We start from the raw sequence: 12,459 nt of genomic DNA on the forward strand, positions 1-12,459 counted from the left end.
GATAAGAAAGTACATTTCTAAGATTTGTTGAAGTCAGTCATAATGTATAAACTAAAAAGCAAACAGTATGTTCACGAGATCACAATAGCAATTCTAACAAATATGTAAAAATTACCAACTGCAGCTTTCAGGGTGTGTGCTGTGGGAAATCCTAATCAATATTCTTTTCTTTTCCATTTTCACAATGCCTTCTTTTCCAGTAAGGCATTGTGAAAACCTTTCCTGGGTTCTTGCACCAACAGTCCAGGTAAATGATTTACCCAGCTCAGTTATCCAAGGCCGTAACGCAGCCACTTCGATGGAGGGGTTATAGGTCATACTAATTCATTATGGATAGGTGTTGTAGAATAAATGATGAAGCAACACACACATGTGCAGAACACACAGAAACACGTGGCCGCTGAGTGACAGTTTGTTAATGTCGCAGGTCTCAGTGGAGCGAACTGAACTGAAAACGTCGGCTCGTAATAATAAAGGAGCTGCAGGTAGAAGCTGCCAGCTCTGTGTTCTCCATGCTGACTTAATGAAGGAATTCTTCCCCTTCATTCGTCTCTCTGTTTATCTCTCTGCCTGCTGCGTTGAAAGTGATCAATCTTATTTGTTTAAATGCCATGAAGTGACATTTTGGATAGACACACGTGTCAGTGTTGGTTTCCTTCATTAATCTTAGGCTGTTAGATCAGAGGATTGAGGGAAGTGACGGAAACTAAGCTCACTCTGGTTAGAGAAAAAGTTCAACACGACTCTGTAGTCTTATTAATTTGTGACTAATTTATAATTAAATTTTTCAATCATCTACTTCCGTTATTGCAGTTGTTCTGGGATCATTTGGAGGGAGGGTTGCCATGGAGTTGAGGTTAAGAGGGGTAGCAGGGGGAGGCCCACATCAGTAATGTCATGTTTACATGTCTTATTCCACTTGTCTAAATGATGACGTATTCTGCCTCTTTTTGTGGATGTACAACAATAATAAAAATAAATATAACTGATCACAAAAAGTAAATTATTGTGTAATAATTAAAATTATCTTAATGCAACATTTTAAATGACATTATCTGAAAAACCTCTACATATAAATATAACAATTACCCACAGTATGTTATAGATAATGACCAGAATATTATCAATATTGAGACTTATTTTACCAAAACGCACCACAGAGATCCACAGGAAGTCATTCTTGCCTGTAGTCATCAGACTTTACAACGTACAACTCTGAGTAAGTTGCATCTAATTTGTCTCTCCACTCAGTTATAGATTCTTCATAGATTAGCATATTTGCATGTGCATGCTTGGTAGTTTATTTATTTTTAGAGGGTTTATTTACTTATTTGTATTCTGTCATATTTGAGTAACTCACTTGGAAAGGTAAAACCCTGCTGTGCAGTGGTACTTAAAACACTTGGTTTGTACAAAATACATTGAAAGTCTGAGTGAAAAATTTCTCTCAAACAGATATCTGAAACAGAAATGCTCTAGATGTCACACACTACTTTTGTTCTTAGACACATTGACTTTGGTTTGGTGATTTTTTTATTTTTATTTTTTTATTGGATGCGTAAAAGAGAAATGTAAAAGAGCTCTAAAAAAGTGATTCTATTAATTAACAAAAACTATAGCCCTTAATCTTACAGACTCATTATATAGATTATCTTTTTGCTTGTAACTTCACAGTTACAGGCTGAATGATCGCAGTATCAGATCATTCATACTGCGCACACATTTGACGTTTGCATAAGACAAGCTCCATGTTTTTACAACTTTAATGCAAATCACTGAAAAGACAATAGTTCTGTTTTTCGTTCTTCTTCAGGCTGAACATGTTCTGCATCACTGGGCATGTGGGACACAGGGACTGAAAGCAAATCCAAAAACTAAACTATTACTAGAATAATGTGTATTACAATTGTACACATTTTTGATTTTTTTTATTTTTGTTGTCAGTGTGAATAACATTTGTTAGTGAAAGCCAGCTTTGAAAGTGCTGTCTTCATATTCTGCAGGATTAAATCTCTATCCTCCTGTCATCTTAGCCCAGCTGTGTTTACTGTTTGTTACTGTGTCTGATTCCCATGACCTGTCCTTCAGGAGACCCTGGGAGAATCAACACATGAGCAAATACATACACGCACACACACACACACACACATACATGCACGCAGGCACTCACAGCAATTTGGGTGAATGACAAAAGGCCAGTATACAGTAACTAAGGACTATTGACCGATGCTGCATCAATGATAATGGAGCCTTTGTTCTCTCTGCAACTGTCCAAATAATTGCAAAGTCAAGCACCCAGAGGGGATGGTGGGATTTGGGAGTAATCTGGATACACTTGCTGACCATTGATGTGCATGTAAACGATTCGATTTACAAGGTTCTGGAGCTAGAGTGTCCAAATACTTCACTGCAAGTAGCAGAGCAGCTTGGAACTGACCCACAAGCATGCACTTTTATTCGTATGTGTTTTTCTTCAACCACTGAAGAAAAATAGTGGTTTTTTTCTGTTTTTTTTTTATCACAGTCTCATATTGTAGTAGTTTGTAAAATGTCTACTCAGAAGAGACGAAGGAGGCAGAGGTAAAGATCACTCATCAGAAAATGAAAGCAGTTTTTGTAGGCGCAGTTCAAAGTGCTTTACATGATAAAAACGCAAAAATAAAAAATCATAAAAAGCACAATAAGAAACAAGTGTCATACATTATGTTTTGAAGAGTGCCATCACCAAGATCATCAATTTATATCAAATATGCTGGTCAATGTTACACTTATGGTACAAAATCAAATCTAAACAGGTGAGCTTATAGTCTAGATTTTAAATAACTCAGTGTTTCAGCTGTTTTATAGTTTTCTGAAAGTTTGTTCAAGATTTGTGGTGCATAGAAGCTGAATGCTTCAAAATGGAAAAATATGCCACCATTTAAGATTTAATGTAATTGTAGATCCAGTGTCTGACCTCTGAATGGCACTGCATTCTGTACAATTGTGAACAACTAGTAAATCTGCTTCTGACATAAAATCATTGCATTGTTGAACTCAGTCTCCTTGAGAACCCAGCTACAGATAAAGCACCTTCTCAGATCAGATCCTGTTCAGATGTACCTCCCAGAGACTTTGCACCCGACGTCTCATCCCTCACATGTCACTGAGAGGCTCCAGGTGGCCCTTAGTTGCTTTTATGAAGGCAGAAGAGCTGACAGATGGCTCTCAAGGGGAGAGCCAATGCAATACCTTTTGTAGATCCAAGTGTTTGGACTTAGGAAGAAAAAGACTGGAAGTAACAGTGTTGAGTCAAAAGCCCAGACAATGCAACAGTGTGTCACACAAAATGATGCCTCCGTCACAAACAATCACAATGGAATGTACCTGACACACAAGATAATTTTATGCTTCTCATAACAATTTGACTTTTTTAAATTTGTAGTCATTGTGATAACAAAACATATGTTGGACAGTCACTTGGTTGCCATGATGTCTTGATTTGAGGTATTTATTATCCAACCCTCCATTTTCTGTGACTGCTTTGAGTGGTTCCTACCCACAGTGGTAACTGAGAGGAGGTGTACGCACTGAATGGGTCACCAGTCCAGCACAGGGCAACACAGAGGCAACCAGGTTAATAAAAAGGCATGTGTGCACACACCTATGGGTCAGCTAGAGTTTCCAATGATACCGTTGGATGTTGGACAAAGGGAGAAGACCAAAGTACTCAGTGATCACCAGTGGGTGGTTGGGGAGAACATGAATACTCCCTGGTTCAAATCTCAAGAGCCTGTTGTGTTCTGTGTTTTCTGTGTAGTTATTTTTTTAGGTTTTCTGTATTTAGTCCTGTTCCTGTCCTGTCTTCCCTGTTGTTTGCTTCCCAGGTGTGTCTAGTTTTCCTGATTACCCTCCCTGTGTATTTAAGTCCACCTGTGTCCTTTGTCTCTTGCCGGGTCCTCGTCTAAAGTCAGTTCTGTCTCACATTTCTCTGCTCTCCAGTAGAACTGTTGAAGTCCTGGTTAGCGTTAGCTCTCGTTTTCAGTTCTCTGTGTATCAGTTGCTACCGGTAATTAGCTGTGTGGTATATTCTCTCCTGTGCCGTCTGTATTCGGACTGTTTGAGCTTTTCATCATTAAATTCATCATTTTCTTCACAATCTAGGTCTCGGCGTTCATCCTCACCCACCTCCCATTCACCACTTCATGACATTATAGGCTTTACTTGTCTATAAGCTGTAGATGTCCCTGTTGTAACAAGAGATATTTACACTTTTTTTTTTTTTTACTTTTAATGAAATGCATACCAGTAACACACATGAATATGTATCTTGGACAGTACTTCTGAACAGTGGCGGTAATATTGCTGCTTAAAAAAAGAAAACGGTACTCTTCTAGGAAAAGTCTTTGATCGCTATCTTTGTCTTCCTCCTGTGCACTTAAAGCAATGCAGTAGGATTCTACAGTGTCGGAATTAAACTGCTTCACTTACACATCCTCACCCTATTTCGTTGTCGCTTTTGTCTTGAGGCAAATTTTCCCTTGAGCTTGCGCTGTTCTCTTTGTCACGCGGCAGTTCAACCTTCTTGTAAAAAGTTGTACATTTGCCACATCGCACTGTTTAAAGCGTGTGAAAAAAAGTAGAATTTTGCATTGGTATTCTCCTTCCCCACATACAAACATATAAGCTAATAGCACACTTATTTTGCATTCATTTTCTTCACCTGACAGCTCTATAAATGGCAAAACTTAGTAATTTACCTGGTTTCCCAGCAACCAGCACAGCCAATCCACGGCTCAGTTTGAAGTAGTGTACACATATTGCCAACTGGAAACCCTACACCAGGGGTGTCCATGCCACTTTCTATGCACAAAAATTCTAAGTGTGGTGACAAATTTATTGGTGTGTGAAAAGTGGCGCTTTGCCATTGTAACCACATGGTAGCATTAATTTAGCTGTTGCTAGAGTGGCGATGGGATGGATTGCTTCTAGGAGTTGTACTATTAATATTGCAATAACTTACTGGGATCGCTGCCAGTGCTTTGTGGGAATGATGGGAGTTGCAGCCTGGGCATTATGCGACCATTATAAAATCTGTTTCAGATTTTGGATAGCCAAGCTATAAGTCCACACACATAAGTGCATTAATTTGGTACCATTATGCTCCAACAAACATATTACAGACCTCACTGTGTTCTTAATACATATCAGAAAACCTCACCAGCACCTTTTGATTTATAATATCGTGCAAAGTGGCTCTTAGTTACTCTCAGTTTTATTTGAGTGCCATTCTGAACATAAGAGAAAAAAACAATAGGAAACAGCTGGCAAGAACATCTGGCAAAGGAAAGTCATTATGCAACAAACTAGAAAGGAGTGAGGGATGTGGGTCATGTTATTCAGATAAGCTGCACAAAATGGTTTTGATTAGCCAGCAACCAGCCACAGGCGTGGCACAAATGAGGTGAGCAATGAGGTCACTACCTGTAACCTTTCAGTTTAGTCTCTGCGGTGAAGTTATTTAGCAGTAAGGGCTCTCTGAAGCATGCACACATGTGTGTTTGTGTAGGTGCCAAAGAGTGTGTGTTTGCGTGTGCGTGCGAGTGTGTGTGAGGCTTGTAACATTCAGCATAACAGAGTACCCCTCCAGCTGCAAAAGGTGCCTTATAAACAGTGTGCATGGATAACAGCCATCACCTTGAACAATTTAGGAGCCTTGCATCCTTACTCAGTCATTTGTGTTTGCATGAACACACATTCAGAAATACAACAGGACACTGGAGACGCCAGTGGTGCATTAGTTTGTCTGCGACAAAGACAGTCATTATTAGAATGGCTCTTGCTGATGTAGACTTGCCTTTCATCTTGGCGAATGGGTCAATGTCGCCCACACCCACAAACACAGGCACACACACGCACACACACACACACACACAGATAATTATACATTCCAAGAACATATTGTCTCAATTTAACACGTCTCCATTCCACTTTGTCTCCATGACTCTCTGTCTGACTGCAGCTCTTGTTAAATTCCTGCATGGTCATGATTTCTGTCGTCCTTGGTTGGCTGTATGATCCCACACAAAGATACTGAAGGATTTACTGTACTCAGTGATGTGCATTAAGGTTCATGACTGGTCAGACCCTAAATCTTCTGTAGTCACATGTTTTAAAAGATCTTAGTTATGCTGAATCGCTGTTCAACTATGATATCAAGAAAAATGAAAAAAAAAAAAAATAATATAATGTGAAATGATCTAATTATATTAGATCAGAAAAGAGATATTTTCTGATCTTACTTTTTTTTTATTAGAACTGAAAGTTACGTATGATCTTACTCTATTTGTATATGAGATCTCTCATTTTCTTTTCATTTATAAAAATGAAAAGAGATCACCAAGGATGATCCTCCTTGGTGATCATCTTTAGTGAAGATAATCACCAAGGAGGAGATTCATTCTGGACTGGCTCTGTTCTGACTGTATTTTCTGTATTTTTCAAATTTTCAATGCATAGAAGAAGAGCACCTGTTGCCCATTGTGCCTTTGGGGCTCAACACTCCCCCCTAACAGTGGGCACAAAGTTCAACACAAAAACACAGCAAGTGAAAAATTATGAGTTACTATAGTAGAATTCTACAACATATCAGGTTTTATAAAAACTTTTAGCAATTTACTATTCCCACATAGTGAACATCTGGAGCATATAATGCTAAAGGGGTCATGAGAGCCGACACAATAATGCAGAACACCAGAAACAAGTGGGTCAACATAAGCAGCTGCAACTTGTTCACCCTATTATGTTTTACCCAGAACATGTCTGTCGTTGACCCATAAGCCATAATCGACATGGATGGTGAGGCTGAAGCGAAGATGAAAATGATCATTTTCAGAACTTCAGCTGCTACAAATTCAGATTTGTGAAAGAGCGCATGAACATGAACAAATGTTATGTACATAAAGCATGAGGTACATAACATCGTTACGATGTGCTTTATGTTGTTTTTGTTATAAAAGTTGCTTGGTACAAACAATTCTTAAAGCTGGTGCACTAAATTCGGTTAGCCATTTTGCTGATAACAGGGTTGGGTGATAAGAGACCTAGTTACCCAAATGCTGTTTCAATAGACATCTTTGTTACATTCAGCAGTCTGCAGTCGTTAATGTCACCAGCTGCGTTTCCATTAGCAATGTGCACAAAATGTTGCTAATATTCTGCTAATGTCAAAAACACAATTTTGCAATTGTGGTGTTTCCATTAAATGAGAAATGTAACTAACATGATCATGATCCTCCAATTACTTCCTGTCATCTTCTTCTTCCTGGCAACATCAGGCTGTCAAACATGTGACTTGTGTGATGCAATTAAAGTGTCTCCATTGCAGTTTTGCAAAATAACCCAGTTTCAATAAAGCCAAAAAAACCCTCTGTTCCACTTTGGAAACCACGCCTCATCATAACGGCAAAACTTTTTATCAAAAGACAAGAGCTTTTTCAAAATGTTGTGTTTCTATTAATTAAATTAATTCAAAATGTCAAATTGTGCAGTTATATGGTCAATGGAAGCACAGCTACAGAAAGCATCATACATTTAAATGTAGCGCTCTTGATTTAAAATGTGTAGAAAGTGGACCAAAATGCAGACAGCCAGGCGAAGAGATGATGGCAAGTTTAACTTATGATTAACAGGACGCAGGAGACCATGAGGTAAACAAGAGTAGAATCCGGCACCGACAATGAGGAGCTCAAATACTGAGAAGATGATACTAAATGGAGACTGCAGCTGTGAAATTAGACCAGAGGTGGACTGAGGATTGAGAGAGGGAGGAACCAATAGGGAACCTGACTGCATCTGGGAAGGAATGAGTGAGCTTTAATGAGGTAAACCACCAGCAGCTGGGGAAGGAAGTGAACAGCAGACTGACACGAGGCAGCAAGGGAGGACAAACATGGCAACTAGGAAATGTAACCATCACAAAGAATAAATAAAACTAAGAACAGAATAGGAGTACAACATGACAAGACTCATCATATGAAAAGAATAACTGAACCAACTGAGGGAACAAACATGAATGAAGGAAAATAAATAATCCGTACAGGGAAATAACAGGAGCACAGCATCCAAATAACATGAGATATGACACCTGATCAATTCCTATAGGACAGTTTTCTCAATAAATATTTGAAAAATCTGTATGCAGTTTAATAATGTCTTACACACAGCCTGAGTGAAAAGGTGTGATAAAGTTTGGAATTATTTCTGATGGACTGGAACAGGACATGAAGGTCAGAGCATATGGAGGAATGTTACTGTCATATTTACTTGGATTCAGTACAAACATTCTCCCAACAGCTCTGGCATTGCTCTGGGCTGCAATCTTAACCTCCAAGAATCCTTGGATATCAGAGCCAATTTTACCCCAGGCTCATCCATAAATCTGAGGAATGTAACTTTTTTTTTTTTTTTTTTTTTTTTGCCGTTTTTCATCACAAAACAACAGATCAAGCAGATCCTGACAGAGTTAAGGACGCCGTTCTTTGATGGTGCCAGACATCACAGGAGCAGCAGCATTTCTCAAGTTATTTAGTGTGTTTTGTGCTTCCCTATAAACACTTTGAAAGATGATATTTCATATTCTCCCAGGAATGCCCTTTCCACTTCACTGTACATCTGTCTGCCCCAAGGAAATAGTGCTCAAAGCCTTATGACCTTTTACATGAACTAACCAGTGAGCCTGGAGTATCTTTTACTGTTGATAAGGTAAGCTGATGCTACCAAAAAGTAGATATTATATGACACCAGCAACTACCATCTCAATCTTTTTGTCAACCTAAAATCATACAAATATGGGCAAATGTGTTTTTGAAAAAACTCAATGACTGCATGTTCTTTGTCTTTCATTTAACCCTTTTGTGGTCTTAGTGCAACATTCTGCATTAGTGTGGCAGAGGCCACAGTCTGACAGTGGGGAATTTTTTTTTTTTTTTTTTCTGTCAGACCGTCAGTTCCCAAAACTGCACAAAAAAAACCTTGTGAAAACGCATGCGGGGTTAGTGCTAGTAGCGTACAATTGTCCCTGTCTCTTAAGACTGCAGGATGGTTAATTCTGAGGAAAAATCTAAATTTTCTTTATAGCATCAGTGGAACGTTTTTAGGCAAAGTGCAGCCCTAATCCAATCATTCATGCCTCCTAAAGACCCTTTGTAAAAATCAAAGCGTAGAACAAGAGGATGGTTTTTAATCAGGCTATCTGGTTCCATGAGGACAATCCAAGGTTCAATAATATGTTGCAGATTTATTTCTAAAACTGTATGGTAAAATTTTCATATAGACCCATCTTCTCTTGTGGTTGTAGACATCAACAAATGCAGCTCATTAAAATGTTCTCTAGACAAACAAGCATGCAAAGACACATTCAGTGTCCTCTATCTTCTTCTGTCTTTAAGGCTGCCTGTTCTGTCAGAGTTGTTAATGGACCTATTCCATTATAAACAGCTGCACTAACCGAAATGTGAAGTTTGTTATCCATATCAACTCTACCAAACTTGTGGTACGAGTATGTAATCTACATACTCTAGCTTGTCAGCTTCCTGCCATGTGGATCTCCCTGTTCAAGGGCTCGTCCTTCTTCTGATGTACTTCCAGATCATAACTCCACCCCTCGCTGCACCCACAACTTCCTCCTCTCTGCCTGTGCTGCCTCTACAAATGGGATAAGAGCACTAATGTGATTGAGGGAGAGGGAGAGAGAGAAAGACAGACAGAGATAGAGTAAAGGGAGGGGTTCTAATTTAATAGAAACTCCATTTGGCTAATGGAACTGTGGACTGACCGGCCAGTGCGACTCACACACACGCAAACACGAGCACACACTTACACACACGTAGTCATTTACTTTTCAGTGTATGGTACCTTGTGAGCGTGGGAACCTATTAGCATTCACCACGATACACTCGGCTGCAGAGTTAAATGAAAACATAGAAATGGAGGACCGGTGTGGGCGAAATGGGAGGATAAACAGGAGAGACTGATGAATGGATTGGCAAGAGGGAAAATAGAAATGATTCTTTTTGACAGATGCTCCAAGAAAAACAAAAAAGCTGGCCAAATTAGCAAGAGGAGGGCACAAGTTGAGGCAAACGTATGACTAATGATGCCACTGAGAACATCCTTCAGGTTTAGCTCAGGTGGTTTGCTGCTTCTGCTAATTGACTGGGGTCTGCAGGTTGAGAAAGACCAGGAAGGAGATGAAGGCTGTTTGTGCCTTGCTCAAAGGTTGAGTCTTTTCCCAGTTTATTTCATACACTCACACACAAACATAGCTGATTCTCCTCAGCACACAGTCGAGTTGGTTGATTTATTTCCACTTAAAGTACAGAGAGCAGAAATTTGGACGAGTGACAAAAAGTACAAACAGGACGTGTCCTTGAATGCAGCCATTCTGGCTCTTCTCTGTGTCTTGCTCGCTCTGCTTTGTACTTTGTCCACCTTCATTGCAGACAGCAATATGGCTTTCTCGCCAAAGTAAACTTCTACAGTTAAAGCTGCAGTGTACATATTTGTTACATATTTGTTAAAGCTATCACCATGAAGTGACAGTTTAAAATGAGACAATCTGTGTAAAGATCAATCTCCTCCACCTCCTCCATGAGCTAATATAGTCGTCTAAAGAAGTGCACTGCTCCCAACCAAACAGGAGGACGCCGTAGTGCTGCCAATCATCCTCATGTACATGCTGCTCAATGTGCTAATGGCAGAGAAACAACTCACTATTTCAGGAAAACCTTTAATTACTGTGACTGTGTGAACGTCTTAGTCCACCTTACTGCTTTTTTTTTTTACAAGACTTATTACATTTTGTCTTCTGTTCTCTGAAAGACAAAGCAGAAACTCAGAAAAAGAATGGTTATTAAAAGATAAGAAGTTTTTTTTCAGTTACATGATTTCATATTTTTCAAAACATTTATTATTTTAAGATAAATGTTAAAAATAAACTAAAATGAATGTTTGGATTTCAAGTAATTATTTAGATCTACTTCACCTGCTGTAAAACATTCCTCCTCATCTTATTGTAAACCTGTTGCAATGAAATGCTCATCTTCAGTGTGAAGTAAATGAACCTGCTGTTTAACTGCTAAGGTCCACCGTGCTGGAGGTCACTTTCAACCACCAGCAGGCAGGAAGTAGGGTGGTAACCAAGCAACCACTGAGGTACAGACACAACTCAGGGCAACTTGGGGTAAACTGGAGTCCATAGGGCCCCCAGGCTGTGGGGCCACATCACTAACTACTGTTCCAGCCGTGCAAAAGGATTCCTTCCTTCGCCTAATGGGATTAAAACTGGGACATAAAGTAGTATTTTAGTTCTTTTACAATCCCAAAGCTAATGAAACATGATAAATCCCTATCAAATCTTCTTTTTACAACTGATTTTGTTTTTACTTTCACGCAGTTTGTTCCTGAGAGGAACAGTTCTGAATGAAATAAATCGCTGCCCAGGCAGAAAGAGAGGAAAGGCACCAAGTGTAGAGTTAAAGGCACAAGATTAAGTGAACTGAGAATCATTTCCAGGGGTTCTGCTTTTTACTCCGACATCGTCAGTTCAGATAATTATATTAAGCTGACAGGAGGGCGAGCAAAGAAGAACGAGCGTCTCGGCGTCCGGCTGCTGCGCTGTCTTTGCATCAGCTCTTTCTCCATCAGTCACCGTGGCTACGCGCCCCAGAGGAATGATGAGGAAGCTGTTGCGCTCGCAGGAAGTTCAGGCGCAGCTTTGATTATCACACTGATTGCTGTTAACGTCGTTTGTACCGACGTTGCTGCATGCTGGATTTAAAGGCTCTTAATTGATTTTTACATGCATAATTTTTTTGGAAAGCGGCCGGATCCATAGCTGTCATAATGCATTAAACACGGTATCTCCACTTATCAGCCGAGATTTATGAAGGGATTCACCCGCACACATGTAAAACAATACCCCCAAACCCACACACACACACACACACGCACACACACACTGCAGTTCCCTCTGGCCACTGATTCCAGGAACGCTAATATGTCTCTGTGACTCTTTTATCTAGTTTTAAAGCTATTAATCCAAACAGATCTTTTTTTCTGTCTTTGAAGATCTTCTTACTCGATTCCATGTCTGACATGAGAAATCTCTTCTGCATCAAGCAAGTCCAGACGATTTGCAAGGGTTCTAACAGAATTTTGAAGGAAGCAGGATGATGATAAAAAAAATCGATTTAATAAAAGTAAACTCTCTTTACTGCTGCTGATGCTGGTTTTCACATGTTCAGCCAACTTTTATAAAACACAGTATAAAAGTGTGTACCCTTTGACTTTGTTTTAGCTTCTGCTAAATGATTTTTTCCAGAAAAAAAATCTAACACGCTACTTTATTTGACTGTTTTGCAAATTTTCAGTTGATTAAAGTTCAACGTCTGTGTTGAGGTTTTAGTTACCGACTGCTGA

The sequence above is a fragment of the Poecilia latipinna genome, unplaced genomic scaffold (genome assembly GCF_001443285.1).
Source record: "Poecilia latipinna isolate Pla-1442-1.1 unplaced genomic scaffold, P_latipinna-1.0 Scaffold1783, whole genome shotgun sequence".
NCBI classification, from domain to species: Eukaryota; Metazoa; Chordata; class Actinopteri; order Cyprinodontiformes; family Poeciliidae; genus Poecilia; species Poecilia latipinna.